Source organism: Leuciscus leuciscus (assembly GCF_965113295.1).
Source record: "Leuciscus leuciscus genome assembly, chromosome: 19".
NCBI classification, from domain to species: domain Eukaryota; kingdom Metazoa; phylum Chordata; class Actinopteri; order Cypriniformes; family Leuciscidae; genus Leuciscus; species Leuciscus leuciscus.
The window spans coordinates 27,632,528-27,645,142 of NC_138743.1; the positions used below are offsets into that span (position 1 = coordinate 27,632,528).

General features: G+C 37.7%; 1 protein-coding gene and 1 long non-coding RNA gene across 7 annotated transcripts in view; both read left to right on the forward strand.

Moving 5' to 3' along the window:
* lnx1 (ligand of numb-protein X 1) overlaps nucleotides 1–12,615 on the forward strand; it is a 41,785-nt gene that overhangs the window by 9,146 nt on the left and 20,024 nt on the right. The gene's annotated exons all lie outside the window — the stretch shown is intronic.
* LOC309482265 lies at nucleotides 2,180–10,148 on the forward strand. The gene is made up of 2 exons (XR_014200272.1): nucleotides 2,180–7,940; nucleotides 8,684–10,148. It is a non-coding gene; the product is annotated as an uncharacterized lncRNA (long non-coding RNA).

Here is a 12,615-nt window from a genome sequence, read left to right on the forward strand (position 1 = left end):
ATCTGGTTGTGTGTATAAGTGTGTGTTTGTGTGCGCGCGCGTGTCCATACATCATTTGCAAGACCTGCATAAATCCCAATTGATCCCATTTTTTTAAGATAAATTGCTTGCATACCTGTATGTGTTTGTGCATGCATATCTGTGTTGTTTTTTTGTTTGTTTTTTTGTCTATAAGTTTCTATACCATTATTGTATATCATATGGTAATTTTTAAAAGGATAAATGCATTGTTCTTTTTTTATTGTAGTTGTGTGCTAGAGGATAGTGTAGAGGTGGTTATGGTTGCGTTTTGTTTTGAAGCAGGTTTTGTTTTGATGCTACCAAGCAGTGAGGGACACTGCAGCATGACCTAATGTGTGTGTGTGTGAGAGTGCAGGTGTTTTTGCATCATTTTAAATGGTGTTTTTATTGACATAATATAAATATATTTGATAGATATAAAATGTAATTTATCCTTGCACACTTATGCAATTAGACTGAGCGTACAGAAAGATCGCCGTTGCCATAGGCACCCCGTTCAGAAAATCAAACACTGGTACTCAAACACACACACACATAAGCCCACCAGATATCTGACAACAGCATAACACTTTTAAAGCTGCAAGGCACATAAAACATTCAAGCTGAACTTATCTCTTGGGTCAAAATCATAAGACACTCCTCAAAAGAGTAAAATATACACTCATCCGCGGCAGTAAACACTGTAAGAGCTTCTTCATTGTGCACTGCACTGTTTAAAAGACACTTCTGCATTCAGTGTGAGAGTGTGTTTGGGTGAAGGCTGGTTATATTGATCCCGGGTCTTTGGCCGAAACACAATGTGCCATGTAAGTGTGTGTGAAAGGCTGAGCATAGTACAATAGACTGCATTACAAATCCTCTCTGCTCTTAGAGTCTAGACTCTAGACAACACAAACATGCTGATATTGGTGTGTATAGCATGTCAATTCAAGAAAAGGATAATTGGATTATAACGGGACAGTAAGGTTTCTCAGAAGAATGAATAGTAAGGAGACATATAAGGTAATTTTCTGCACCATCTGTCCATGCATTTGTTTGGCTTGGATCTTATATGACAAGGTCTTTCTGTTTCTCTTCTTTCGCCCTCTGTGTATGTGGGTCACCATGAGCCGTGTTTTATGATTTATGTGCCTGTGTATGTGTTTGCGAGTTTCATGGGTAGACATACCATCTTGGATGCATTGAAAAGGAGAAGAGAGAGGCGTTGTGTAGTCTGTTTTTTGTTTGTCTGGCTGGTGGTAGCACGGTCATTCATCTTCATCATATATAATGACAGAAAGCTTCTATTCTCATCTTTCTCACACACGCTGGCCTTCTTTCTTAGTTTCAGCAAGTTGTGTTTTTCTTTGCCCAGAATGTCCCTCTTAATTTTTTTACATATCCATATATTTTCCTTTCTGTCTTTCTTTGTTATCGGGTGTTGAATTTCTCACAGGTTTCTCTGTGGCACTGTGGTGGACATTCACGCATGGATATGAACTATACCATATCGTACCAGAATGACCCCGCAATCAATTACACATATGCTGGTATTTGGTATTAACATCTGTCTCAGTGTTTAGGCAAAACAGATGTGTCTCATGACCACTCTGCTTCCAAATATAAATTTAAATGTCACCACAAATATGCATTAACTGTAGTTTGTTTGTGCTTCACATAATCTGTGTTATTAATTGCAAAACAATTCATGTTTTTTGTGTATGTAAAATTTTCAACCATACACTTTTTTCCCTTTTAAAATGGCACATAACCAGAAAAAACTCATTGTTTTAGTGCAGTTGATTAATGACAGGTGAGTATGAGGTCCTTTAATTTTCTTTAAGACAAATGCAATGTGGTCCACTGCGTTTCTGACTACCTTTGTATGTCCTCTGAGTGTACTGATCGCAAATGGTTTGGGCCGTGTTTACACATGTATTTAGCACTGACCACTTGTGATAAGTTCACCTGAAATGAATGTTAATACCAGATATAAACAGTGTGTTAGCGCTGGTCCTGAATGTTTGATCTCTGCTAAAGCTGCCCATCTTCCTTTGACAACACACACAAACAGGTTTCCATCTTTTATGGGGACATTCAAGTTTGTGTACTGTACAAACTGTATATTCTATCCCCTAACCTTAACCCTAAACCTAACTATCAAAGAAAACTTTTCATGGGGACCAAAAAATGCCCCCCACAAGGACAAGGATTTAGGATATTGCTATTTTTATGGGGATATTTTGTCCCCATAATGTAGGGTTTATCAAGCAACACACACACACACACACACACACACACACACACACACACACACACACACACAAACACACACACACACACACACACACACACACACACACACACACACACTCCTTTCTCTCTTGTGCTTTGAGATGCTTAATTAGACTTTGAATTAAACATTAATCTTCTCTGTGCACTGTTGCAGATGTTCTGTATGCAGATGCTTGATCTCTCTCTCTCTCTCTCTCTCTCTCTCTCTCTCTCTCTCTCTCTCTCTCTCTCTCTCTCTCTCTCTCTCTCTCTCTCTCTCTCTCTCTCTCTCTCTCTGTGTGTGTGTGTGTGCTTTTAGGGGCACAATACTTGATGAACAGTATTACTAACACTACAAGCAGCAGTTTGTGATTTCTGCGCCACTAGTGTCACCAAACGGTACTGCAAAAACAATAACTGGGCAAACAGAGAGCCCTGCCCCAAACTTACGCCATTGGTTGAGCCAGTATTTCTGACTGGTCAGGATGTTTTCATAGAGCCATTGTCACAGTCATAGTCATCGTCAGTATTTACATTCTTCAGGAAGTCAGTTTACCAATGGATCACTTATAACTGTCTCTGTGTATTAATATTTTTACACACCCAACCTCCTTCCTATAACTGATGTCCAGCTCTACTCATTCAAAAGACTTCTGCTTCCCAATGCTTTAATGTATGTGTAGGTTTATCTTGTGAATTGCCTGAGTGTACAGGTATGCTGAGATGTGCCTTTTCCTGTTTGTGTGATTTTGGATGTGTCTGCACATGCTTTTTCAGGTGGTATGTGAGACAAACAACTCACATGTAATGATTCTTGAAGCACTGAAGCACTTCCGACATTTGCACAGACTCTGTACAATAACAATGCATTGACGGCATGTAAAACATAGGCACTTTTACGAATTAAAAACTTTCATGACATGCAAATGTTTATGAATCATTTGTGGTTTGTGGAATATTGAATTCATGGAATGAATAGGTTGATGTTATTGTATTTATAATAAATTAGCTGAATTAAATATGATTAGCGCCATCATGTTCATTTACTGCAGTTAACGCTTTCACATTTATTCAATCTTAGCTTTCACCTAATTGGACATTGTACAAAGTATAATTTCTAAAGACTCTTATACTTGTTAAAGGGAACCTATTATGCCCCCCTTTTACAATATTTAATATAAGTCTCAGATGTCCCCAGAATGTGTCTGTGAAGTTTCAGCTCAAAATACCCTACAGATCATTTATTATACCATGTTAAATGCCCATTTTTGAGTTGAAGCACAAACATGCAGTTTTCGAGCATGTATCTTTAAATGCAAATGAGCTGCTGCTCCCCACCCCACTTTCCAGAAGAGGGCGGAGCCTGTACAGCTCGTGCCTCAGAAACTCTGCCAAAAACTAAAATATCTGTTTGGTTTTGATTATAATCTCACGCTCATGTGACATTGCAGTTTAAACTTCTGATATATGGTTTTCTGAGTGCACACATCCGAAGCACGCGCACAGAAAGCTGCCGTCAGACGGCGCGTTGCGTGAATATTAAACTTATTTCTCTTTTGCGTCTTATTTCGCTTAAGCTATCAAATACACACAAAGTTCACATAAACACAGTCAGCTATGTATGTGAAAGTAAACAGCAGGGAAAGAAATCACGTTTATATGAAATATTTGTGTATTAAAGTGACAGCAGCATAATATACAGTACCTACTGCTGTATATGCTGTTAATATGAATCAGACAACAAAAGAAAAACAGAAAACCACTTACTGCTTTTGATTAAACAAGTTCTTACTTGAATACTGCTGTTAAATGCTCTGGCGAGGAGATAAACATGGCGGACTGTGTACAGCTCACTCTAAGGGGAGGAGCTAAGCTAATAGGGCGGAGTCTGTCAGCAGTCGTGGGCGGGATTGATTGATTCCTGAACGGCACATTTTGAGACACTGTTTCAAATTTATAGGGAAAATAACAAATAGAGTGGATGGATGTTTACCACAGTAGGGTGGTTGTGTATATATATAAAAAATATTTACAAAATATAATATACAATATAAAAGTGAATTTTGCATAATAGGTCCCATTTAAGGTTTGAGGAAAATTCAGCTAACACAAATTGATTTCTGAAAGCGTAATCTGTATTTCAATCAAATTAAAATGAAAATGTCTGACAAAGTTGTTCCATAATTCACTTAAAAATTAGAATTCTACAATCAGATTTTGTCTGAGCATTGATCACATCAGAAGACGATGCTGTCAGTGTGTTAATATTGTAGCTTTTGTGTCTATACAAACGTAAATCAAGTTTCGCATGAAAACCTACGAATACTGTCCACATTTCACACTGACTTTTTAACGGCCCATATGGGTGTGATGAGCTTCTGTTGTCTTTAATGTCAGATTACCTCAAATAAAGTGTTACAGTGTTAAGAAGTTCTTTAGAGGTAGGATATCACACTTCTTGAGGGCTTATGCTAACATGTCTAGAGCTTTTAGACAATATTGTTGCCGGTATGTGGGCTGGAAACACAGTTCTTGTGAATCAGTATCTGTGTTTGAAAATGGAGGCCAGTGCTCTGACTCATTTAAAGGCTGATCGCTGTCAGGATCAACATGATTTTGATTTGTGTCCTTCTGCGTGGTTCATATTTCTTTTAGTAAGAACAGATCATCAGTTATGGGGGTGGGGGATGGTGATTGACTGTGTATTCATGCATGTGTGTATGCCTGCATGCAGCGGATGGCTCTGGTCAGACAGAAGCATGTCGTCATCAGGGTGTCACACGTGTAGGGCCTTGCGTGTTGCCGTGGTGACCTTATTTTCAGGCATAGTGAGCGGATGACCGCTGAACGTGCGCGTGAACGGTTTGTCCTGCGGCATTCGCTGGCTCACTCAGTGACCGCATAACCCATCTACTTATCTGTGCCAAGGCACATCACAGAAACAGCACGCTGCACAGAGAGAAGAAAAGAAATGTGTGATGTAAAGAATCAATGATTTTGACATTGGACTGGTATTTACTGTACATAAATCGTAATAGGTCCAAAAATAGGCATGTATGTACGTATATATATATATATATATATATATATATATATATATATGTATGTATATGTGTATGTGTATATATATATAGCTTAATCTTTAGCAGACATTACTCCATTGATCCTCTAGAAATAATTTTAATATGATGATTTGGAGCTCAAGAAACATTTATTATCTGTTAAAGATAAAGTTGTGCTGATTAATATTTTTGTGAAAACCATGATGCATTCAAAAGAACAGCATTTATTTCAAATAGATTTTGTAACAATGTTAATAACATCACTTTTTTATCAATTTAATGCATCCTTGCCAAATAATATATATATATTTTTTTTTTACTTTTGAATGGTAGTATGATACAGGCTTATACATACAGGGCCTAAAATGAACACTCGCCAAATGCGAGTAAAAATGTACTACATTGTCATAAGATTTTAAGCCTTGGCAATTTAAATATTCAAGACACAAAACGAAACTTAATTAGTTACTCGCGGTACTACCCAGAAAGATGCGTCTCAGACTGCACACAGTTTCTGAACTGAGCTCTTTTTCACGTCTTCTTGGGCTTGAACGGACAAATTGACAATTTTTTTTTTTTTTTAATTCCCACTCTTGGCAAATATAGTATACATAGTCGGTTACGTTTAAGTGAACGTAATCAGTAGAGAAAGATGTGTACCGGTATCAGTGTATTGGATCCGTGCATTAGGTCTTAAAGTGACAGCAGCCTAATATGTCTGCTGCTCGCAGGGTTTTTAGCTTTAATCAAACAACAAAGAAAAAAATAATTCACTGCTCTTGACTGAATAACCTTTGTAAGGATTAATCTATGTGTAATTTATACAGTGAAGACTATCCAGTGTTGTTTTATTTGATTACTTTATTCATTGTCTCTACCTGAAAACTACTGTTATTTGTCTATAGTTATGTTTTAAATTTATTAAATGTTTTATATTAGTTAGGCTAGTAGTTTTAGCTGTGGTATAAATATTGGAATAGAATTTTTTTAATTTTCACTGGTATCTAACATTTTGGTGGTAGAACTGCCTGTTTTGCAAAAACAGTTTCATGGCCGTTAAATCATTGGCCATTGGCAGGAGTGGCAAAAAGTTGGGGTCCAAAGTCAAATCCTTGAGATTGAAATGGGGGTCCAAAGTCAAATCCTTGAGATTGAAATGGGGGTCCAAAGTCGAATCCCGTGCACCTTACCCCCTCAGAAGGGCTTGTTGCATCCCTGTCAGACAATTATCGTTTTCAATTGTCAGTATAGCAAATTTCTTTTTTTTCCCCCAAGTGTTAAAGGGTTAGTTCACCCAAAAATGGAATTTCTGTCATTAATTACTCACCCTCATGCCATTCTAAACCTGTAAGACCTTCGTTCATCTTCGAAACACAAGATATTTTTGATGAAATGCAAGAGCTTTCTTCATTATTACCATTTTCAAGGCCCAGACAGACATTGTTAAAATAGTCCATGTGACTACAGTGGTTCAACCGTTATGAAGTGACGGTAAAAAAAACTTTATTCAACAATTTCTTCTCTTCCGGGTCAGTCTTTGACGCTGTTAACGTGAGCACCACGACACATGCGTGTGATGCTGACGCAGGATCCCACCAACACTGAGCCAATGTTCGGTGACACTGAGTTCGGTGTTTACAATATGAACAGCGTCAGAGACTGACATGGAAGAGAAGAAATTATTGAATAAAACAAAGGTTTTATGGGTTTGAATCGACATGAAGGTGAGTAATTAATTAATCTCATATTAGTTAAAGTGAACTAACCCATAAATAAGGGATCTCAAAGATCACTGGCTATCTCTAAATAATTACCCCATGTCAGATTTCTTTCCCTGTAATTACTAATTAATTTAATTAAAGCTTTACTAATTACTAATTAAAGCTTTAATTTCAGCTTTCACACGCACTTGCACCTTTATCTGGTGCAAGCCTGTAAAATCAAAGCAGTCTTCAGAAAAAAAGAAAAGGATGACCTACATGTGACTGCCACATTCTCATGGAGTCAAATACTGCTTCTGAGCGTTTCCCCTAGAGAGCAAGAGTCCAAAAGATTGTGTCTGTCCTGCAGTTGCTCTGCAGTTGTTCTGCGTCCTCTCACCTTCCTCATCAGGTTAATGATGATGAGGAGCAGGAAGAGCAAAAAAAACAAAAAAAAAACGTTGTTGCTAATTCGACACTTTAGCTGCATCCGAGACAGAGTTGGCTGAGTTCTTTTCCCTGCTCAGCACCTGATCTCAGGGCCGGATCTGCACCTGGGCTGGGTGCTCAGTCACTGCTGGGAGACAGTAAGAGAGACTTGGGGAAAGGCACAGAAAGTGGAGGGTGTGGGTTTCCTGTTTGCATGAAAAATATGACACTGTGCAAGCAGGAATAGAAAGATAAGAAATGCTCATCCCACAACATACACACATAAACCTGGGTTAAAATCCTCAGTTAATACACATTATAAAAAAACAAGTAACATCACAACTGAGTGTTACAGTGCTTTATAGTGATAATCAATCATTTTGATGTGTATTCCTTTTGAAATATAAGTATAAATTATGAGCGACAGCACTGTGGGAAGATGATAAGAGAAGGAAATGTAAAAGACCCCCGGAAGGTTTGTATGGAAGCTTGTTTCCGCCACTGAATAATAAATAAATAATAATAATTGCGACTTTTTATCTCACAATTGCGAGTTTACATCTCGCAATTCTGACTTTATTTCTCAGAATTGCGAGATATAAAGTCAGAATTGCGTGAAATAAAGTCGCAATTGCGTGTTATAAAGTCCGAATTGCGTGAAATAAAGTCGCAATTGCGTGTTATAAAGTCAGAATTGCGAGATATAAACTCGCAATTGTGAGATAAAAAGTAAGAATTCTGACTTTTTTTCTCGCAATTGCGACTTTATATCACGCAATTCTGACTTTATAACACGCAATTGCGACTTTATATCTCGCAATTCTGACATCTTTTCTCAGAATTGCGAGATAAACTCGCATTGTGAGATAAAAAGTACGAATTCTGACTTTTTTTCTCGCAATTGCGACTTTATATCACGCAATTCTGACTTTATAACACGCAATTGCGACTTTATATCTCGCAATTCTGACATCTTTTCTCAGAATTGTGAAATATAAACTCACAATTGTGAGATATAAAGTCCAATTCTAAGGGAAAAAAAGACGGATTTTTTTTTATTTATTTTTTTTACCAGAGAATAGTTTATATCTCACAATTCTGACTTTATAACACGCAATTGCGACTTTATATCATGCAATTCTGACTTTATATCTCCCAAAAAAAGTCGCAATTATTATTATTTATTTATTATTCAGTGGCGGAAACAAGCTTCCATAGGTTTGACTTGTTTGGACTGTCCAAATGTTTTTTTAACGTAGAACACCATCAATGCATATGATTATACCTACATCCCTACTAAATAGTAGGCAAAAAACAGTAGGCGAAAAGTAGGCGATACCTGGATGACATGACTACTTCTGGCCAGATTCTGAAGTATGCATCTGATGAACACTTAACTATCCCATGAGGTCATGGGAGAGGGGTTGTAAATGGCAGTGAAGTGACGCAACTGATGCTGTAAGTCATGACAATGACAACATGGACAATGTAGTACGCTCAGATAACATTTATACTGTATAGAATGTACTTTTTTAGCAGTCGCAAAGTAGGTTTCTCTTCATATGCAGTACCTACTCAGGCATTCCACAGTCAATCACAAAACGCAGCCAATCAAAACTCTCAATCACACTAGCAATGCACTGCAACCGAGCATCTAACTAAGAGTACATTATTTATATTTTCATGGCTTCCGTGACTTCCATCTTGGTTTTTTTATGCTTTTCTTTTGGGGAATTTGTCATATAATATCCGATTATAAACAAAACAAATTTGCTTTTGCAGAGCAGAGCAGAAAACAGTGTCTTCTCGACATGTACACAACACGAGTCAAAGTAGGCGTTGTTTACTACACAACTCGAGTGTTTACATTCAAAGACAGATATACAATTAAACACTGCATGGAAGGTAATATTTGAAAAAGCATAATAGTGACACTTTAAAGCAACTTAATTATCAAAGATACAAATACAGTATGTGTCCCCTCAGCTTGAATGGGCTCTTGCACACTATTGTATTAGGCAGTGCAGGATCTCTTGTCGTCACAGTGGCAAACTCGGAGAGGACCGCATATGTGAAGATATCTGGAAAACTAGGCCAACCAGAGCTGCTCAAGTGAAGCTAAAGTGTGAATAAACAGAAGATTACACACACACACACACACACACACACACACACACACACACACACACACACACACACACACACACACACACACACACACACACACACACACACACACACACACACACACACACACACACACACACACACACACACACACACACACACACACACAAACCAACAGTGACCTCCTGCTCTAAAGATATTTTTGTGCTCTTAGAGTAGATACATATTTTAAACCTTCAGTACACAAGTGTCTTAAAAAAAATGCTTAAAATGCACCATTGGGGTGTCAGTTCTATCCTTGGCTGTGACTGACTTTGTGCAGAACAACACGGAAACACATGCAAATTTGATCATATGCAAAGGGAGCATTCTCCGTCTGCCATAGGATCAGGTCAGTTGTATCTACCGCTTCAGACTGAGCACAGGTCTCAATGTTAAGTGCTCAGAGCAAAGATAACAGACACTCCAGCACTATCTCCTGCACACATTAGAGAACTAAAGCAGATCACTGTCCCGGTTCCACGCTGAGAGAGAGAGAGAGAGAGAGAGAGAGAGAGAGAGAGAGAGAGAGAGAGAGAGAGAGAGAGAGAGAGAGAGAGAGAGATAAAGTCAATGCGGTTGCTCAGCTGGGGGTGGGGAGGGGGGTGGTGTAGAGGAATGAACATAAATCTGCTGCTGTCTTCATCCTGCTGTTCTCATCACAGAGAAGAAGAGAAACAGAAATGGGTGGGGAAGAGGATGGTATAGAAAAATGTATAAGAGAGAGAGAGAGGGATGGTGGATGGAAAGTTAGGTCTGCATAATTGTCCTTGCTGGCTGCTGCCAATGTGATGTCAGTGATTGGCTGAGTGAGTCGCATGATACAGTTTCATAGGACGGGGGAGAGCACAGGGAACCAGTCAATGCAGTCAGTGTATGTCAGTGTTCACAAGGGATAAATGTAGTTTTACTTTTGTGAAAAACTGTTTTTGTTTGTGTTTTTAAAAGGTCTCTTCAGATGCATTGATGAATCAGAAATATATACTATTACACTATTAGTATAATATATATGTAGTCTAAATTATCATATAATATGGCATCAAATATTTCATTAAGATGGAGATATTAATGAACCAAATATGGTATGAATGTATTAATCAATTCATTTTAAATGAGATATAAGTAAGTTTCCTTATTTTGTGTTAAAATAGAAAAGTTAGAAAAAAAGATGAGCATTACTTTGTTTAAGAACCCCGCTTGATCTGACGAAGCACATTTTCTCTCAACATTGGCTCGACTAATGGTGCGAGTTTGGGGAGGGACTATCTGTTTGCCCAACCAATGGCAGACAAGTCCAGCTTTCCATTTGGTGCTGCTAATGCAGCTACAGAGTTCACAAAAGGATAATGGGGAAAAAACAGGCTGAGAAATTTTGAGCAATTTAAGTGGATTTTAAAAATGTCCCCCAATGAGTTTTCCTTGGCCATTCATCGGTCTCTCCTCTTCTCTGGTCTTAGTAGTTCTCTCAGAGCGTTTGCCATGAGTGTATAATCCACCAGACAATGAATTACTTGACGTGAATATGTCACGACTCCAAAAGACCCAAAGAACAAAAAAAAGATGTCTCCTTCTCCCTCCTCCTTGCTGTCTTTTGTCTCCCTGAGATTATTACTTTCCTTAATCCTTCCTCCTGCTGCACTGAAGCTCTGATCTTCAAACCCATCAGCAGATTAAGTACAGATAAGGAGGAAGACACCTCCTTTGATAAACTTCACAAAGACTGATTAAAGTGTATTTATGTGTGCGCATGCCTCCCAAGTTAAACATGTCAAAGCAATTAAAGAGCTCAGATAGACCGAGCACCACTTTCCCATGATGCATTTCTCTATACAATTATTAACAAAATAAAGAAATGGAAAAAGAGTTGGACCTCAAATTAAATGATCAGGAGTCTTAAATTAGAGACTAAAACTATATCACCCCTCAATTAATATATACCACATTTTGTTTTAACTAGTGGCTCCCAGGTAGTTTGAGACCCCTGCAGTATATCAGATATACTGAGCTGGGTGCAGGTACACACACAATAACCTGCAGCGCTCTGAGATTTCAGATGTCAATTGGAACTGAATGTGCTGCAGTTTTGTCAGAAATGCATTTTGTGCTGGTGCAGCGTTGCGTTGCAATGCTGTCTGTCGGACAACTAGTCTCTAGCTCTTTAACTGCTGCAGTGTGTGAGTAAGCGAGTGTTTGTGTGTGTCCGCTGCATGGTGTAGCTACTTATAAGAGTGCTGATTGCGTCTGGTGATGGCGTGATTTAGTATATCTCTCTATCTCAGTGGTTCAGCAGTGAGTTATGATGAGGACATCTCTGTCCTCTCCTCCCTGTGTCAGTCGTGTGTTATCCTGATGCTTGGGTCTGGATTAGCAGGCTAGCAGTGGAGATTCCAGGGGGAAGGGATGGAATATCTCACATGTTTAAGCATTATCTGTGTATCTATATGATATTATACAGGCCTAAGGGAAGCATAATTAACTCTGCAAAAAGAAAGTAAATAGTTTCTTCAATTAAATATATGTCAATAAACATTGTATGGTAGTTCAGTCTAGAAAAATGTGACAAAAATACAAAAAAGTATATAATATAATATAATATAATATAATATAATATAATATAATATACACATGCACATTGCACACACATAAGGAATGCATTATTAGTTAGCTACATGAAAAAGTAAACAGATCCGAAATTATTATATGTCTTCAGTTAATCATGTAAATAACATTATATTGATAGTTATTAGAAAATGGGAGAAATGTACAAAATATATAATATAATATAATCTATCATGCACATAAAAATGATATAGCCTATATAAAATAATAGATCATGCGCATACAAAAGGAATGCATAATTACTTTCAATGATTTTTCATGATAGTTCAGACTCTACATACAAGATATATGTGACAAATATACACATATATAATGTTTTATTTATATATATATATATATATATATATATATATATATATACTGTA